Source organism: Pocillopora damicornis, chromosome 1 (assembly GCF_964200805.1).
Source record: "Pocillopora damicornis chromosome 1, jaPocDami1.2, whole genome shotgun sequence".
Lineage (NCBI taxonomy): Eukaryota > Metazoa > Cnidaria > Anthozoa > Scleractinia > Pocilloporidae > Pocillopora > Pocillopora damicornis.
The window spans coordinates 38,410,263-38,429,981 of record NC_142670.1 but is presented as its reverse complement, the minus strand read 5'-3'; the positions used below and the strand labels follow the sequence as shown (position 1 = coordinate 38,429,981).

Here is a 19,719-nt window from a genome sequence, read left to right as displayed (position 1 = left end):
CAGTCAAGGCTTCTCTGTTCGTTTCATAATAAAGCCATGATGAGCTAGCCGCATAGGACCTCAGCAAGATCGCGGTCGCTCTGACACCGTCATGATTAGTATGAATTTCCACTGTTATGCCAGTCTGGCTATATTTTTCATCAGGTAATTTAGTGTAAACAACTGGGTTGAAAACGTAAATTAGCCACCGTAAAGGGTAAAAAAGCTGACGTTTCGAGCGTTAGCCCTTCGTCAGCTTTTTTACCCTTTACGGTGGCTAATTTACGTTTTCAACCCAGTTGTTTACACTAAATTAATTACCTGCTATACTCTCCCATCGACGCAGCACCACAGTTTCTTTAGAAACTTACCCCTTTATATTTTTCATCATTGCTGTTTTGTTCTGCTTTGTTTTTTAACACGAAACTAAATATACTACACGAGTGTTAGCTGTGTTTGATTTTTTAATACCGTAAATAAGCTTGCAATCTGAGTGTGAAAATCTTCAAAACTCGAACTGTCCACTTCGTTTTCTCCTTGAGGATTTTCGTTTCTGCTAATAGAGTGATTTAGCAAGAGGATGGGAACGTCATTTCAGAACGCGAAAGCGCGTGAATAGTCTGGACACGACTCAATTTCGACTTCCGGTGTTAAGGTTGCTGTTCTCCCCAACAAGTTCAGGACGTAATTTCGCTGCGATTTGCGTAAATGATGCATTTATAAACGAGATAATGTTGTTTGGAATAATTTCAGAACTCATTTCCGGGATAACCAGGTCCATTTCTTTGTTTCATTCCACGTATTTGTGAAAATTTACCGCTACATTTATTCTGGATTTCCGAAAGGAAACACGATCGTTAGTAAGCGATCCAAGAATTCGGGGTTCAGTTCACTATATTGAGCAAGGTTTTAAACGACGTAAGGGCTTTTCTTTGATACATTTCTTTAACCCTATATGAAAAGTCTACGAATGGGATGCTGTTAATTTTATTGTGAATCAATTCATCAATAAATTAAACTTGCTTCATGTTGAAGTTTATCAAAATGAAATATCACAAGGCTTACCTACTGTATTACTCAGTGTTATTTGTTGTCAATCTCGTGTTTACCATGATTAAAAAATATTCTGCGAATTGAAGTCAGAGAAAAAAATTTAAGAATAGCTTGGGTTTGCACTTTTTTATGTCTTGAATTTTTGATCAGCGCCGATGAAAACTGAGACAAGAAAGTCATGCAGCTAGATTTATTATGGATGCTAGTTCTAAGGCCTCTTCTGTCAGATTATTTGATGATTTAAGTTGGTTACCTTTATACGAGGAGGCTACAATTTCCATATATCTAATTGCATTTTAGAGACTACGAGGAGAAATGCCTGCGTATATTACTCGCCTTTTAACACGTATTAGTGATCTTCACTCTCGCAACACTAGATATGCAAACTATAACTTAGTTTGCCCAAAGTTTAAACGTAAATTAGATGGCGGTAAAACTCTCAATGTTACCACATGTCAACTATGAAACAGTTTACCTATCACTATACGACAAATGACATCAATACTAGGCTTTACAAAGGCCTTAAAGCAATTTTTTTCTCGGAAACCAAAAGAGTTTGAATCATTTTTTAGTTTAATATGTTATTTTTTAGCTTCCTGACTCTGTCATTTAATCCTTGAGATCTACTTTATTTCAGATTTTATCAAACGATTTACAAACAATACTCACGAGCAAGTAGTTAAGACATAATCTATTAACAGTTAGTATTTTTATCGTCCAATTACAGGTCGGAGCCATTCCTGTCTTTAGTCGCTGCATAAAGGTGCATGGTTTCATGTTTCGAATGTTCGATCAGCTTTTACGGAATGTTCGGTCAAAATCTGCCGATTTCTACCATTTTCATCTCCATATTGAAAATAACGCTATCACGATGCAACGCAATCAGAGTGGGCACAGAGTAAATAGAATCTAAGGCACTGTTTTCTGTTTTGTGAACGCTTACGAACTCGATCAGTGATCTTCGTCATGAAAAAGTTACATTAGTGACGTTTTCTGAACGGTTTTGACGGCCACAGTGTAGCATAACAGGAGAAACTTATGTGAGATCGGAAATGGCGTCGAGGTTTCTTCGGTCTTATTTTGTGAAATCGACGGCAATATTTCGTGTGTTTTTTTGGATTTCGTTTAAGATCGTGGGCCATGCTTGCTTGAAAACTTAACTAAAAACACTGTAATGTAACACACGCCTATATCTTATGCCCGCCCAGCCTCGATTCGGTGCGCCACGCAATCCAAGATGGCACTGCGTGATAAAGGTGTTTATTACATAGATACTGATGAAATACCACGACTTTTCCTTTTACTAAAAAATCATATCTTCATCGCGCGCAGTGAAGATACTATTTTTATTTTTCACGTGCGAGGATATTAATGTCGCCATGGTTACTAACATGATGAGCCAATTACAAGAGAGTTTCCCGTTCAGGCACGCGGCCGGTTCTTTTGAAATTACGTAGGAATTTTCATCAGCATCTATAAAATAAACAGAACATTACATGGTCGCTTGGGGATACGAATTTTATCTCCTCGTGCTGAAAGTATCTCTTAAGAAATGGTTGACTTTTGTAAGACAAAAGATAAATATCCTGTGTTTTCTTATAAGTATTACATTAGTCGGTAACTAATTACGTTACTCTTTACAAAGTGTCTTCAAGCGAAGTACATTCCTTTTAACATCTCAGGGTGAACTTGGACAGCTTTTGCCAAAATCTGCGGGCTTCTGTCCTCTCCATGACCACCGCTGCAAGACGAACCATTCTCAGGGCTGAATGGAAAGAATTGCAAAAATAGTTTCACTAATATCAGGTGTAACAGAAAGAATAAGAATTTAACTCAACTTCCTCCAGCTAGCTAAGCTTGGAGTCCTTTACCCCTCGGCTCTCAAATATCCCTACCCCTTGGATTTCAAACTGCCCCTCTACCTAAAGGACCTCAATCATCCTTCAACAATCAAGCCCTTAATTTACCCGTCCCTTGGGCCTCATTCCCCCTCCTCCGCCTATCCCCTAAACCGTAGATAACTCCCCCTGTATCCCCTGCCCTACGATTTCAGATTCCATGGGTCTCTCCAGGAACTAAAATTTTTAGCTCGCAAAGATTCTACAGCTCTTATCCGGAAGTCAATGAGTCAAATTCCACCAGGTTCAATTTCCCTGCCCGGGAATGTGATAATATTTTCTGATCTCACTTTTATAGTAAAAAAAAATCACAAATTTCCAATCATCAGTCATCATATTTATGCCTTGACCAGTAAAGTCTATTAGGTTATGTGGAATTTCACCATCTTTCATGACTGGGGACACTCTTCGTCTACCGTGCACAATATCTCACCTTTCCCGTTCTCTTTCTATCAAATGAAATCGCGCTCTGAATGCCACCAAATGCGCATAATACGCGGGGGCTGGTATGGATACTGCTCGTGTGCACCTGACGTAAGTATGACACAACTGATATGTGAGGGCCTGGATCTCGTCTGCTTTGAAATTATTGTCGTCCCACAGGACGTGATAATGCGAAGGTCGGCTGGTGCCCTGCAAGAGGAATGGGCGGGTTCATTAGCGTCTTGTCTTTATTCTAAACACAACCAAACAAGCCAGGGGATGGTGATACTACGGATCGCTTCATGCTACGGAAAGCAGCATTAAGTTGGGCAGCTGTGTAACCCGGTGTTGTATCTAGACTTTTGCTTTTGATAAGAAAGGCCAAGAAATACAAATGGCATGAATTGGGCGTGCTAAGGAGCTTAGAAATCCCCCCGCTAAAGGGAGGAGAGGTCAGAAAACTCTCGAAGAACGATCGGAATTTAAATTCTTCTTCTGATCCCTTTTTTAAATAATTCGGTCCTCCCAGACACCAATAAATCCTCGATTTCCGCGAGGCATCTAGGTACGTAGTAAATTCCCAAGATGTGATTGTTGATTCTCCCTACTAGACGATTCAAACTCCATTGTAAATTTGCCAAGAGAATCTAGTGTTCCATCAAGTTCACATCAGGATCAACTGATACAAAGTGTAAGTATTCTCACCAACTGCTTGCTTTATGTTTAACAAAAAATCTGGGGAGAGTTTTTATGTCACTAAGCCCTGAGAATTAGAGAGTGACAAAGCCTTACCTGAATTCCAGCATGACTGCAGAGGTAGAAGTCAAACTCAGTGGGATGAGTTATACCAACATCAACTGTGGTTCCGGGGGGCACGTTTTGACTATTTCCACACTAAAACCAACCACAACAAACAAATATTAAATGTGTGAAAACCTAAATGAAGCGGAATCCGCCAAATTCAGCAATAGGAGTAGGGACGCATTGATGATCCATTTTTTCCCTTTCAACACTCTGACCCCAAAGAATGACAAGCATCTAATTTCTCCTTACAATATCATCCTTGAGGAGAATAAGGGAATTGATCATTAGCTGAAGAAGCTCTTAATTTTTGGGAAAATTTCCCCTTGTCATTACCTTAGGAAATGTAAAGAGACCAGTACGGAGAATATGAAGACTGGTATTAGGCTGAAAGGGATTAAAAAACACTTTCCTCCCTTTCTCTCGAGTTGAGAGAAATAAAAATCTGCGCATTCCCGCGCGCAGTCACACGAGTGGTTTGTTTACAGCACATTGATGAGTCAAGGCCTGCGGGCGGAGGAAACTGGGGCTAGTGCTCTAACTAAACCTCCAGGAAAATGTTGTGTTTTCCACTACTTTCCTCCCCAAAATTATATTTTTGTACCTAAGAAAATAAATACGCTCTCGAGACATTTTCGTCTAGAATTTACAAAAAGATATTGAAGAAGAAGGAGAAGAAGTAAAACATGGCGAGCCAGTTTCATAAGCCATACCATGTCCTCTTTATCCTGACAGAAAAATCTGGTGTGATGTCTTTTCTGCACAACAATGAAAGTGATGCCCGGCTGGTACCCAACTTCCAGCTTGATGCAAGCCTCACGGATGGCTTTTAGTTCGTGACACAACACCTAGTGACAAATTTAGGGTCATGACAATTTTAGTTCTAAAAGTTCGCGAAGAACTTCGTACACTATTGAACACTGACTGGTCTTTCAGCATGTGTTATTGTATGCAATGTTTTTGGCAAAGACACAAGTTTCAAAGTATTACTATCTTATCTAGAATAAAAAAGGAGCAGCAATACTCTTCAGTTTAAACAACGTAAAACGGAAAAATATTCGGCAGGAATAGGCAGAAAATAATATTCACCCATGAACCCCTGTAACTACCATCACTACCTCACCTGTCTAAACTGGCCTTCACTGACTCCATCACGGTAAAAAATGATCGTGACTGGCTTGTGTCTCGTCGAACGATAAAACTGAATCAGTAGCTCGCGGACCATGGCCGCTAATTCGGCAATGATTTCCTGTAAAATAAATAATTGAGCGGAGTCTAAGATCACGTGAGAGTAGGAATAACAAAATGTTTTCTTCAAAAGCTCATGGAGTGCGACTTCGACTGCATTCTCGCGCGACTATCGTACCTGTCGATGTGTCTGAACTCGAACTGAAGCACAGTACCGGCTGGGATGAGCATCCATACTGCCGACAACCTACAAACACAAAAAGTTATCTTTAGGTTTTCCATTTATAATCTATTTGTTTTAAAGTCAAAGTAAATTAATGTCGCTGAGTGCATTTGTACAAATGCACGCTTCAAGAGGGGTTTTATCGGGGAAAGTTCTTGCAACAAATTCCACGGACTTCACTGTGACAATATTGGAGAGAAAAAAGGACACGTAAAAAATAACAACAACAACAAAAACTACGAAACAAACAGAACAGGAGAGATACCGAATAAAACAACGCTCAACTTACAGCAGCAATTGATGGTCGTTTTTCATCCCCAGCTGCAGGGTGAGTTACATCAGCTCCAAGAAATATCACAGGTTCACGAAACACAGGAAGTCTGTAAACATGGATTCAAATATTTAAGAACCAGTCGTAATTACCACCCAAGGGAAAGGGAGGATACGAGGATTTTGAGGGGGAACGGAGTGGGGAATCAGTCGTCATCAACCAAGTATAAATGAGAGACTATAGAAAATTGACATCCAACGAGTGAGGAAATATAAGAATATTACAGAGCCGTCTGGGGGATCTGGTAAATCTAATCGTGACACGACAAAAGAATAGAAACATTCCAAGATAACTGGACATAATTTGCCGAGCATATGCATACATGAACTAGTAAAGAATAACAGACGTGCGAAAAAATCGTTTTCTCGCAGATTTCTCTCAACAACCCAAACTTCTCCCATCCGTTCCAAGCCTGGCATATCCCCATCCCTCCCCCCTCCGCTGCCCCTGTAAGTACCACTAAGTACATCAATCTTACCGAACATCTGGGGCCAAAATATTGTTTATTCCTCCGAGCTTGGCATTTATCTTTAGGCACAGATTTGACAGTGTTTGAGCTTGGAACTTGGTTACGTTCTTAGCTTGCACACACTGAGTAGCGATTCCCAGCATTGTATCACCGACTCGTTTGACTTCAGCTATAAGAGAAATGTGAACAATACAACATTGAGAATCTACAATCTATAAAGGATCAAAGTCAAAACATTCAGTGCGTCAATCAGTGAATCAGTGAGTCAGTGAGTCTGTCAGTTAGTCAGACAGTCAGTAAGCCGGTCAGTCTGTCAGCCGGTCATTCAGACAGTATTGAAAGATACTCGCACTGTGAATTTGTCGCCTCTCCTTCCTTTTTTTCTTTAACTCACCATATACGGGCGTTTTCCCAGGCAACACAAGAATAATGAGCTGAAGATTGGCAAAGGTATATTTCAAATGTTTAAACATGGGCTCAACCTGACAAGAAAAAACAAAACGGCAAATCTCTTCCATCTCTTGCACTTCACACATAATTCACGCAAGGCGAAAACTAAAATATAGTTTTGTAAAACGAAGAATGAGGGTCGTGTTTATCTATACAAGTTTCTATGCAAATGTCTTTCCCAGTTGTTTTGCATGTAGGAGATGGGAAATTTTCATTCCTGGTAGTTTGCATTTGAAAATAGTTTCCTTTCCTAGAGGTCTCCTCGGTTTCGAAGACAGATGAAGACAATTGGAACACCTCGAGTGTGTTTTTACCTGAGACTAATGAAATTTACTTTTGAAACGATACACAGAGAACTGCTCAATAAATGATTTTTTAACTTAACTACATAAGTCAAACGTAAGTAAACCTATCACGACGTTAAGGAGAATTTTGAAGTTGAGCTACTCACATCCTCCGCTCTTTTAGCGTATTTACAGGAGCATGGTTCAGATTTGATTGGCATCCCAGTCTCGCCACTAATCTTCATCAGCTGATGGGCAAAGCTCTTCAATACTCTGTCGTTGACTTCCCGTGGGTCGACAAAGCAAGCGATGACTTTTATCTCAATGCCGTGAAATAGCTGCTTCCCCCTCATATCCCATGCTCCTAGAAAGCAAAGCATGAAAATGAAAGTTGGACGGTGCAAAAACAGCATAAAAATATATGGAGACGAAGATAGTTTTATAACCAGCGACTGGAGTAATTTTCTTCATGACAATGAGAATTATCAAGGCTTCGTTCTGTGTCATTCATCTCAGTCTTTGGCTACGGAAGGTAACACAAAACTCTGGCCGAGATTATTTTCGCCATCATGTAAAAATCGAGTCGCGAATAACTGTTTTGTTTCTTTCTAGCGCCTCTGCTGTTATTGTTCTGTGTAAAATCGTCCTTGTGTCGAAGTAAAGCGCTCACTTCCTACATCAAGAGGGTTAAACAATCCTGTTTCATGATTTAATGGCAACGGACGTAGTTGGTGACTGGAGAATGAACTAAAAATTCTTCTGAATATACCTCACTTCACTGGGTATTGCATTTGAATTGTTTCGTCATTTTTACTATCATTTAGTGATTTTTCACAAAACTGTTCACTATACCTTGTTTCGGGGAAATTTTCAGTTTGTCCTAAGAAAAAATTAATATTAAATTAGACATAATAACAAAAAAAAGTGATATGCACTCAGAGGTTTGGCAATGAAAGTTCTATAAAGGACGCTTGAAAAATACTATGCAAAAAAAAATATTGACGTGAATGAAAGTGATCTTCGCAGTTATGTGCACTACTTAGGCAGTAGTGAAAATAAGGCCTGAAAAAAATTCAGGCCTGTACGGGATTTGAACCCATGACCTCTGCGATACCAACTGAGCTAACAAGCCAACTGGGAGCTGCCTAAGTAGTGCACATTACTGCGAGGATCACTTTCATTCACGTCTTTATCCGCAGTTCAAATATATGACTTTCATATATTCTTAACCGTTTATTCATCACTTCACGGGTTTATTTAAAACCAACATCATGACCAGCTCCTAGTTGGCTTGTTAGCTCAGTTGGTGGAGCGCTGCACCGGTATCGCAGAGGTCATGGGTTCAAATCCTGTACAGGCCTGAATTTTTTTCAGGCCTTATTTTCACTACTGCCTAAGTAGTGCACATTACTGCGAGGATCACTTTCATTCACGTCTTTATCCGCAGTTCAAATATATGGCTTTCATATATTCTTAACCAACAAATATTGACATACTTCAAACCTCCGTCTCATTGAAAAAGAAATCTATCCTAACTTTTTGCAATTCCTCCACGTGTGGGAGCGCGGTGGCCTGGTGGCTGGGTCATTGTGCTGTCTTCTTGGGATAAATAATTTTTACTTTCACAACGTCTCTCTTTACCCAGGAATATAAATGGATACCGGCGAATTGTCAGGAAAGCCTAATGAAATGCTAGGGGTGGTAGCACTACTCCTAGACGCTTCATGTGATAGGAACGGGATAAGCTCCAGCTGAATGGGCCCCTTGGCTCGAGTTCAGACTTCACCCTAGATCTTTTTAATTCTTCTCCATTCTTTTCCATCCTCGATCACTTTCACCCATTCGGTTATTTTCTTTACTCGAGGGTGAAAGCTTTTTAAAAGCATTTCAACATCTCCAAACCGGATTTCACCCCCCCCCCCCCAAAAAAAATAATCACTCGAATACAATTACCTTCCCACCGTACTGAAGCTTTGGGGCCTGATGTACCCGCCCTTGAAGGTCCACCATTTTGTCGTTAATTGAGATTCCAAAATCTTACTTCTTTACTCACTGGAGCCTTCTCTTGTGTTTTTCCTGAAAATATCTGGCCACTGTGATCTAACTCAGGGCTGACCGGTTTCCAATTGTTTTAGAGGGAACTTCAAAGTTTGTGCCGGTAATTTTGTTACATTGATGACACGATATTTTCTCTTCATTGATCCACAGTGTGTAATCTCTACCTTCAGACCTGGTAATGAAAAATCAATATATATATATATTTATATAGTAAGCCCCATTATGCACGCATTCTGATTGGTTCTCACTTATGATCTATTGGAGGACAGACGTATCGATGACGTCATCCTGCGCCTCGTGTGCCACTTTTTTGTTCTTACCACATTTTGACGTCATCTGTGATCTATTACTGAACAGACGCACGGCAACTTGGAATCTATTTGTTAAATATTTGGAAACTACATTTACGAGACTGTTAACATGTCATGAAAATCTCTGACCCATATGTGCATGAGCATCCAGAAAACTGCATTACTGATGAACCCAATTTGACTCACCCTTGCAATAACATGGTGAATTAAAATGTGTCTAGACATGGATTTTGATATTGGAAAATTTTTCTGGAGAAGTTGGCATTCCAGTGTTAACAAGATATAACATTTTGATTTTATGGTTAGAATATACTGGATTGAACTCATACAAAATAACTAGTTGAGCTACAAGTACATTTACTTTTAATATTTGGAACCTGTAATATAACCATATTACGTACAATTACAAAGGTATTTTCTTCTTTGATAACAGTAAGAAACAACAAGAAAACAACAATAACAAAAAAATCTGCTCAAAATTGGTGAATGTCAACCATGCAGATAAGCTATATTTTTCCAAATTACTTTCAATAATATTAATAACACAAAAATGGAGTAAGATTGCTCTGTGAAACTCTTCTTCAACTATTTTTCCCATTCTACACATATCTATCACTCACTCATGTGTATGCAATTAAAGTTGCTCCAAACCTTTTATTTCTCTGGTGAATTTCAGTCTGTCAGCTTCAGACAATGGCTTTGTCTTTTGAAGAGCCTGTTCTTGTCTGCAAAGGACTTCACACATGAACTCTACAACTGGCTGGCATTTATAGAATACTGTGGCTGAAACTATGATCAAGTTAAGAGATAAAATTTCTCAGTAACAATGTCTGATGTCTAGTTAACTTTCTATCTTCAGTTGATAAATTAATACTTCAGACAAATCTTTGGGTACATTTTTACCCTATACTGTTAGTGGAGGCTACTGTTTATGTTAGCGTTCGACCCTTTGACTCCCTAGAGTGACCAGCATCAAATTTCTCCTTACAATGTCACCCCTGAATCATACATTAAGGTCACAAGAATAAAGGAAATGATCACCACCTAGAGAGGCTCTTGATTGGTAAACTAATTCTCATTAGCCATCACCTTAGGAATTGTAGACAACACAGCAGAAATTATCAACAGAAAATTATAAACACACAATTTTCATGTTCTAAATTTGTCTCTATAATTTCCTCGTATAATCCTCTCTTGATTTCAAGATACAGTAAGTTACATCAACAGTATGTATATGATATATTTTAAAAATTCTATTAATAGTAGAGTAGTCATTTTTATACTAACCATCAATGTTAAGCATCATCTTCCACTGCAATGGTCAGACACTCTGATGAAAGCCAAACCAAACTTCACGCTTACTCTTCAGGGGATGGTGATGACCTTCTGGAGGTGGGAAGAAAGATCTTCCAACAGTTATATACTTCATGGGTGGCAAATGTCTTAACACCACATTAAGAGACTGGATGGTCTCAGAAGGGATTTGATTGTGCTTTCCTACTAATGCTTGCTCCAGTGCAAATAAGCTGACTTGTGCTACCCATTTAACAGTGACCTAAATGAAAATCAAAACATACCGTAGCTTGGTAGAATAGAAGAGACCTGTTCTTTTATAACAACTTTAAATCCTCCACTACCAAAACCTCACATTCATTATTACTCATACAGCAAGTGTGCTGTGACAAAATACAGTTGGAAGTAAGCAGGCATTTGCATGAACCAATTGGGCCAACGAGTGCTTTACTAATGATCTAATTATAATAATATGTGCATTACGGGTTGTCAGTTATCTGTCACTTTTAAACATGTAACTGCTTGGTCTATGTTGGAGTATTAACATACAGTGTAAGCTTTTAAAACCTAAACTATTTGTTACATGTACTTCTGAGAATTCTGTAAACAATCTCACTTGGAAACAATATCTCTCATTAATATTTTCCTTTACTCTCACTACCTGTGTTTGCTTGACAATGTACTGATTTTTTAAAAGAAACAACTTGTTGGTCACTTCTGGGAGAAAAAGAGTTAAACCAAACATTTCACCCTAAGGTAGCAGAAACTTGCGCTAAAAGAGGAGAAGCAGAGAATTGGGTGCTGAATGCCAGTATAACCTGCAGAAGAATCTGTTATTTCCCAATAACTATGTAACTAATTCTTTGAAAAATAAAAAATGATAACGCTTGGTGGGATAAATGGTAGTAAATAAAAAAAAAATGTAGTTTAATTTGTAATAGTATTATAAAGTTGTGATTATGATGTAAAAAAAGTTAAAAGGAATTGTCGCAGAGAAAAGTTTTGAACCTACCCTCATTTGAATTCCAAGACCAGACTATTTACTTACCTTAAATACCTTGTCTTTACTGTTCTCAGTTGGAAGTGTTACTTCAAAATCAATATGAAATTTACAGTATCTTAAATCAGAATAGTTGACACAGAGAAATTAATGCTCCCTTAATTCATCAAGTTAGTAACAAAATAATAATATGACTGAAGGATTTCTATAGCACCACATCCATCAGCTTTTGAGTTGTACAATGCTTTGAGGAGGACTTTGGCCAGACTACATCAAGCCATTAATAATTTTTTCAAGGAAATCTTTGCAGATGCCCCTAACTTCTGAATAAAGACCAGACCACCACAACAGAGGCATAAGGTTTCCTGCTTGTGATAAGTGCAGGGGGCTCTTTTTTAAAGAACCACTTCACTCATTGCAGTTATTAAATGTTCTGTGCTAACCAGCAGAAATAAGATACAGTTAGCAGAGACAGAAATGGAGACGGGGCCAACAGTTTATTTTCCTTAGAGTTTTCTTATTTCAAAAATTAAACCCAGAAAATAATCATTGGTTACTGGAAATGAGTTTAATAATGATATTTCATGTCGCTATATATACAACAATTTTTCAAGTTTTAGTGCAAAACCAAAATTTTCACATAAAAGAGAATCTTTGTCTATGTTAACCAATGAAGTGGTTAGTTTTTTAGTACACAGAACACTATTGAGACTGGATCACTTTTGAAAATAATGTGCTAATGCTTTGCCACTCTCACTAATACTCCAAAGTATCTCCATCTAACATGTACTGGGTATACATATTTGCAGGAGCAGTTAAGGTGACTTTATAAAAAGTTATGATAAGCATTTTTGTTTCCAGCTGCAAGTCCTACAAAATGTCATTATTATTCATCAAAATTTTGTATTTCAAGGGTAACTGACGCCAAAATTCTCCCCCTCCTTTTTTTTTGTTCAGCACATTCCTTTCAGGTTAAAGAATCCTAAATGAGCAAATAACTAATATATTGTTCAAAACCAAATTTCTATAAATATTTTTGATGCTTAATCAATGGTCATTTTTAAAACATTTCAATCCAGGTCAAATGATGTGATATGACCTGAAAGAAACAACTTTGCACTCACTCAGTCCAGCTGCTTTTGTCCGGTGTATATCACTGTGACCTCAGGCCCATCAGTTCTGGAGTGAGCTTGACTAAATGCAAAGTGTTGTCAGGTATTATGGGAGGTCATCATCTGGTTTTGTGAATGAAATTCTTCTTCCACGTTCCAGAAATGAACAAGATTTATCCTCTTTTATTTTTTTTAATGGAGACTAGTGAGCAGCACAAAGGAAGATTTCTTACTGTTGTAACTTTTTGTTTATTTCTTTTGACCCAGTTCATCTCCAGCTGAGAGTTCTCCAGGAATGATTACAACTAACATTGAGCGGCATATATATAGCACATTTGTGTGCTTAAGTTTAATTAACTTCCAGTGGAAGTGAACAATAAAAGAAACAGGCTGTAAACGGATGTTACAAGAAACACCTTGTTATAAGCATCACTCTCAAGCGTTGTTTCTCATTTGCGACCAGAAACATAATGAAATCAATCCTGTTTGAAAGGTTACTTGTTTCAAAAATGTGCCACTGTTAGCTAAGTGAATAGTAAGTTACTCACGCTCATTCACCATAAATAAAACAAGCCAACAGCCTGAGAGGGGAAACCATGAAAGCACATGTCATGGGACTGCCTGGCTCCCATCATTTAAAATGCAGTGCTTTGGTCAAAAAAAGGAACTGAGTCAGCAACAAACTCATGCTACAGAATAACAAGCATGCAATGTTTCTCGAAATTAAGACCTGAACTTATATATATATATAAATAAAATTATATGTTCACGCTCAAGTTATCCAAAACTGTACCTTTCTTAGCCACGTTGACATTTACAATGTGGATGGAGAACAACAGGATGTAAAACAAAGAAAAACAAAAACCTGGGAAGCACTGTGTAGTGACGTTTTGTAACAAAACAAATGCAGACAGAGTCAGCCTTCACCAGTTTCCTCAAACCCAGGATGCTGGACAATACATCTGGCTTCTTCAAATTTTTATTTTTGACCACATTTACTTCTTGGCAAAATATGTCTTCTTTCTCCCTCTATATTGATTGGCAGTTTCCACACTGACACCTTGTAATTAAAAAAAATCTGTAAAATAGCATTTTTTTTACGATGTTGAATAGAAGAAATAGAGAACACAACTTACAATACTAATAATAATTATAATAATAATGATAATAATGGTTTATTAAAATACACACGGTGGCATAAAAACTATGAATTACAGTGTGCCTACATGATACAAGAAATAAAGTTACATTTGTTTCGAAGTGACTGGGATTACAGGCTATTTATAAATTATTTATAATTCGGATATGGATAAAATACTATAATAAAAATAACCAGACTCCTATTGATTGGTTGATTTTCGCCATTGCTGGGAAAAACTAGAACCAAAGCGTTTTGTTCTATACTGAAAACGGCTCAGTAGAACTGCTACTGTTCCTAATATGGCGAGAGTGGCATTCGGATCGCACGGGAAGCAGGAGACGGTGCAGCTGACAGGCCGGGTTACTTTTGATATTGTGCCACACTTTGAGACACAGGTGGGTGCGTCTATCCTCTAAACTGGTAACGTTGGCTTGCGCAAGAGCCTGTTAATAGCGGAGGTCAGGATATACGATTCGCAAAGCCCTCTTCTGGATAGCTTCTAGCTGGTCAATGTGGAAGCGAGGAAGGCAGGTAGCCCAGACAACGGAAGAGTATAGGACAGAGCAAACCAAGGCGCTATAGATGGTGACAAGGTCCGCCGGAGGGACCCCAGCGCGCTTCAAGACCCTAAGAATGTGCAGTCGCTTGGAAGCTTTGGAGACGATGTCGTTGGTATTATCGTTCCACTTCAGAGTGTCACACAGGGTCAGACCGAGAACTTTGTAAGATGAAACTGCCTCTAGAGGTAAATTATTAATAGAGAGCACTGGGGAAACGGGTTTGTTTTTGAATGGACAGATAGTCATGATCTTACATTTTTTAGGGTTGAGATTCATGTTGTTCTGCTGGGCCCATTGCGAAATGCAGTCGATGTCGTTCTGCAGAGATGACACCCCCCCTAAACTGTAGACCTCGGATATCGTTAAGTCATCGACGTACTTCCAGTGGCTCGAGCGGAAGGGGGAGTGAGTAGCCAGGTCGTTGATCATTATCAGAAAAAGGACTGGACCCAATTTGGTGCCCTGGGGGACACCGGCATGTACGGGCATCCACTCTAAGATGGAGTCCAAGAGCTTAACAGCCTGGCGGCGGCCACTGAGGAAGCTACAAATTCAACTAATCAACCAGCCTTTAACACCTAGATGGATCAGCTTGGTCACCAAGATGGTATGGTCAATGTGATCAAATGCTTTGCTAAAGTCCAGAAAGCACACACGGAGGAACTTGCCAGTCCAGTCAAGGGACGACAGCCAATTGTGCAGCATGTCCTATAGGCAGTAGGTTGTAGAAGTACCTTTAAGGCTGCCAAACTGTTGAGGATCAATATGATGTTTAACGTCATCTATCAGCCACTCGACAAATAAATCTTCAAGTACCATAGAGAGTAATGGAGCCAAGGCGATAAGTCGCAAGTCCCCGTCACCCGCAACTGGTTTGACCTTTGGGACGGGTGTTAGGTAAGAGTCTTTCCACCGTTCTGGAAACACGCCAGATGGCACTGAGCGAGTGAAGATAACAATCACTGGTTCAGCAAGCACAGGTGCAAATTTTTTGAGGAGGCGCGCAGGAATGCCATCCGGCCTGAGGCTTTGTAGGCACTAAGACCCAGTAGCTTACGACATACAGCTGAGGTGGTAATAGTCGATGGTTGGTCCGGCGATAGCAAGAAAGCAGGAAGGGCGGCGGTGTCAAGTGGTTGGATTTCAGATGTAACAGATATGAAATAGCTGTTCAGACGAGTGGCAAGGATTTTACCTGAGATAATGTTGCCATGTTCGTCAAGATAGCATAACTCGGAATCGGTAGAAGATTTGCCAGCAAGCTTGCTCACCAGGCTTCACCAGCTTCTAGGGTCTGAGGTTTTGAGACTCATCACCTTACGGGCGCGATTGCTATGCGCACTTTATTCCTAAGGAGTCGCCATCTATCGTTAGACTCAGAATGATATGCGCGCTGCCGCTCCAGGATTAATGATTTAATTTCGGCAGACATCCAGGGTTTGTCAGTCGGATGTAGTTTGACACTCTTCGCCGGGAAGTAGATGTTGATTGCGTTGCAGAGGTCGTCAGAAAACGACGATGTCAGACTGTCCACCGATAAGGAATCAGCTGCGCACGTGTGTGCAAACCAGCTATGTACACTAACCCATCTCCCAAAGGCGTTGAGTGCCGACACTGGAAAGCGACGCATTTTAACTACCTTTTTCTTAGCCGTCAGATTGTTGGAGCCATGGTTGGAATTGGGTACCCAGTAAACCGAACGGTGGTCAGAAGACCCTAAGTGCGCGCTTACAACAGGCTTATTATAATAAGAAGCTAGGTTTGATATCCTTAAGTCTAAAACATTATTACTACTAGTAGGCTCACGGACAAGCTGTTTTAGGGTGTGGTTTGCTAAAATGTTCATGACGTTCAGGATGTTAAAATCACCTAAAAGTACTACCCCGCAGTCAGGGTGAGCGGATATTATATGATTGGTTTCACCGAAAGGAACATTTATCAGCTCTTTAACTGTCACAAACGTGAGAGATAACTCAAACTTTAAGCTATAAACAAGGTGCAAAGACCAAAAGTAAACAATACGTTAATATTAAGAGGAAGTTCAATTCTACATGTGCCGATGCTTTTTTTGGCTGCATCGTGTTTTAATGGAAAAGCCGAGAATCTTTAATCGTTCGCCAAAGTGGAAAGGTGTATTACCCATTAAATTCACCTCAACAAGCATGTATGTTTATATTTTCAGTCAGTGAAACCTTAGCTTCGAAAGGTGCGTGCAAGTAGCATAAAAACACCTCTCTCCCATGGTATTCAAGAGTCTGCACATTTGGTTTTCTTTACTTGATCGCTCCTTTATTTAATAAGCGACTGATTTTCAAATACTTTGTTTACAAGCGTAAATGCACTCACCATTCTCGCTTTCTTGATTGAGGAGGACGCGTTGGCTAAATGTACACACGTGTGACGTTAGGGTCACATGTACATGATCAAAGTCGAAGCGTTCACGGCGGATGATTGAGTCTCACGACAGTTTTCCTGGCGTAAAAAGGCAGAAAGAGGCGTTCGAAGCTCCTTGTGTCTGTTTCAATGTGTTACCTGAGGCATTAAGACGGTATTCCGAAAAAGTGAGCTCAGTTAAACAAACTCTTAATACATTTTGTATTGATCAGCATTTTCTTTCTTTGCTACACGTGTCGGTAAGTTATAAACATGTTTTGTGCTCTAAACTCCAATACTGTTACTTGAAACTTGCCTGAGGAGAGAAGTGTTCAAGTTAATATGCATGATTTTAGGACAAAAATGTTTTGCACAAATGTTACCTTGATACTCTGGATCTACATTCAAATTAGTAGTACAGGGGACGGAAGTCGATTTCGGCGAACGTATTCACCTAAATGTCGCAAAATTATACAAGTTTAAATTTAAAGTCACGACATCGTTCAAGGAATTTTAACTTAGAAAAATAAGTTCCATCAAAAAGGAGAGGGATCAATGAGCAGTTTCCCTAAACAATACGAGAAGACAAAGTAAAAATGGTTGGAAACAAAATATATTTAGATCTTGAGATTACCAAGATGCATGACGATATAGTCGCAGGTTTCTACAGTTCACACTTACTGGTTTTCGTCCGATTGGCAAAGCTTTACTGCTGTAGAGGTATTTTTTTTTCCATCGAAAACATGCCTTTGTCCTCCAAAAACTTTGTGATATGTGTTTACCATCGCCTCGACAACATCTCGGTTCACGCGCCTTGGACACTTATCGGGAGATACTAAGATCGTAATGATATATGTCTTCTTTGGGAAGGCGAACTTGAAAAAAATTTGTTCTTAGAGTGATCGTTTTTTCCACTGTTCCAAAGTTAGGTCTTTTTAGTGGGGTGAAATCTCCACTGCACACATCTGTACGAGTTCGAATTTTATTTGTGCAGTCATTGTGAAATCCAGGTAGATCAGCTTTAACATAACATGTCGAGTTTTTACTCAGAGAATAGTGACTGGGAGCTTGATTTTCCTTCGTCAAACAAACCCTTACCTCTCCTTAGGTACATTGTAACTGTAATATCTACATTTACCCACCAACCACTCAAATAGCTACGGCATTTTATTGTCTCTTTGTGTCTAGTCTTCAACCCATCTTTGAACGTGTGAAAGAGCACCATCCTCTCCACACATTTCATAAATTTAAGTACAACTCCAACATGAATCACAAGAGGTTTGCCTAAATCGTGCACCAGTATGGGATGATTTGCATACGGGCTGACAAATTCAAAAAGTTTCGAAGGCATCTAGGTTTCCGAATAATCTCGTTCCCAAGTCTCTCACGGAAAAATCTTTCCATATGGATGGCATTATTATTCCTCATGTGACCTTACCGAAAAAAAGAGGGAAATTGTAGACATATATTTCTCTTCCACCAACTAAAAATTTTAAAACATGGCTTTAGGACAGCAGTGTAAACTTTCTGGAACAACAACCTACACAGTAACCTAAGCAAGACAAAATCATAATTCAGTTGATTCAAGCTATTACTCGGTTTTTATTTTGAAGTTAGTGAAACACCAATTTTGAGATCAGGTTGAGCTCGTATCGATTTTAGATTATTTGTTTTGTTTGAGTACGTTTCAAGGCATGTGTGAGACGTAGTTCCCTTTGTTAAAATAGTAATTTATTTCTTTTTTTTAATGAAGTTTACTGTGATTTTTACCCCGGCTTATAGGGAACAAGCCGACCTACACACTATCACGTGTTATATGACGATAACTCATTCACAGCAGACGGCCTTCAGCAGCTCACATACCAGCTATATCACGTGTACGCACGGTGCACACGCATTGTTTCTATGACAGCCCCCGCCTATTATGCCCACTTGGTGGCTTTCAGAACCAGACACCATGTGACCGGAAATGGAAGGTTAGTGTTCACAGACTTGATGGCCCTCGTAGTTTTATTGAAATTTGTGTTCAAGTTATTACTTTGTCTCTCTGTCTTACTTTGGACTTTCAGTTGCTTAAAGAACGTTTGTAACTTTTTAGCACCGCTCGTCCTTACTAAACATGATTCCTTTAGCACCGCTAGTCCTTACTAAACATGATTCCTTTAGCACCGCTAGTCCTTACTAAACATGATTCCTTTAGCACCGCTAGTCCTTACTAAACATGATTCCTTTAGCACCGCTAGTCCTTACTAAACATGATTCCTTTAGCACCGCTAGTCCTTACTAAACATGATTCCTTTAGCACCGCTAGTCCTTACTAAACATGATTCCTTTAGCACCGCTAGTCCTTACTAAACATGATTCCTTTAGCACCGCTAGTCCTTACTAAACATGATTCCTTTAGCACCGCCAGTCCTTACTAAACATGATTCCTTTAGCACCGCTAGTCCTTACTAAACATGATTCCTTTAGCACCGCTAGTCCTTACTAAACATGATTCCTTTAGCACCGCTAGTCCTTACTAAACATGATTCCTTTAGCACCGCTAGTCCTTACTAAACATGATTCCTTTAGCACCGCTAGTCTTTACTAAACATGATTCCTTTAGCACCGCTAGTCCTTACTAAACATGATTCCTTTAGCACCGCTAGTCCTTACTAAACATGATTCCTTTAGCACCGCTAGTCCTTACTAAACATGATTCCTTTAGCACCGCTAGTCCTTACTAAACATGATTCCTTTAGCACCGCTAGTCCTTACTAAACATGATTC

General features: G+C 39.3%; 1 protein-coding gene and 1 pseudogene across 2 annotated transcripts in view; one reads left to right on the top strand and one right to left on the bottom strand.

The window, feature by feature from the left end:
• Nucleotides 1–19,719, top strand: part of LOC149053726 (uncharacterized) — a 59,377-nt gene that overhangs the window by 22,397 nt on the left and 17,261 nt on the right. The gene's annotated exons all lie outside the window — the stretch shown is intronic.
• LOC149053727 (protein argonaute-2-like) lies at nucleotides 811–18,298 on the bottom strand (annotated as a pseudogene). The gene is made up of 17 exons (XR_016186509.1): nucleotides 18,046–18,298; nucleotides 17,616–17,912; nucleotides 11,810–11,850; nucleotides 10,756–11,023; nucleotides 10,120–10,257; nucleotides 9,053–9,329; nucleotides 7,952–7,979; nucleotides 7,267–7,463; nucleotides 6,760–6,847; nucleotides 6,375–6,534; nucleotides 5,855–5,945; nucleotides 5,521–5,589; nucleotides 5,278–5,403; nucleotides 4,868–5,002; nucleotides 4,146–4,247; nucleotides 3,364–3,563; nucleotides 811–2,797 (listed from the first exon to the last, which is right to left on the bottom strand). The product of XR_016186509.1 is annotated as a protein argonaute-2-like (transcript).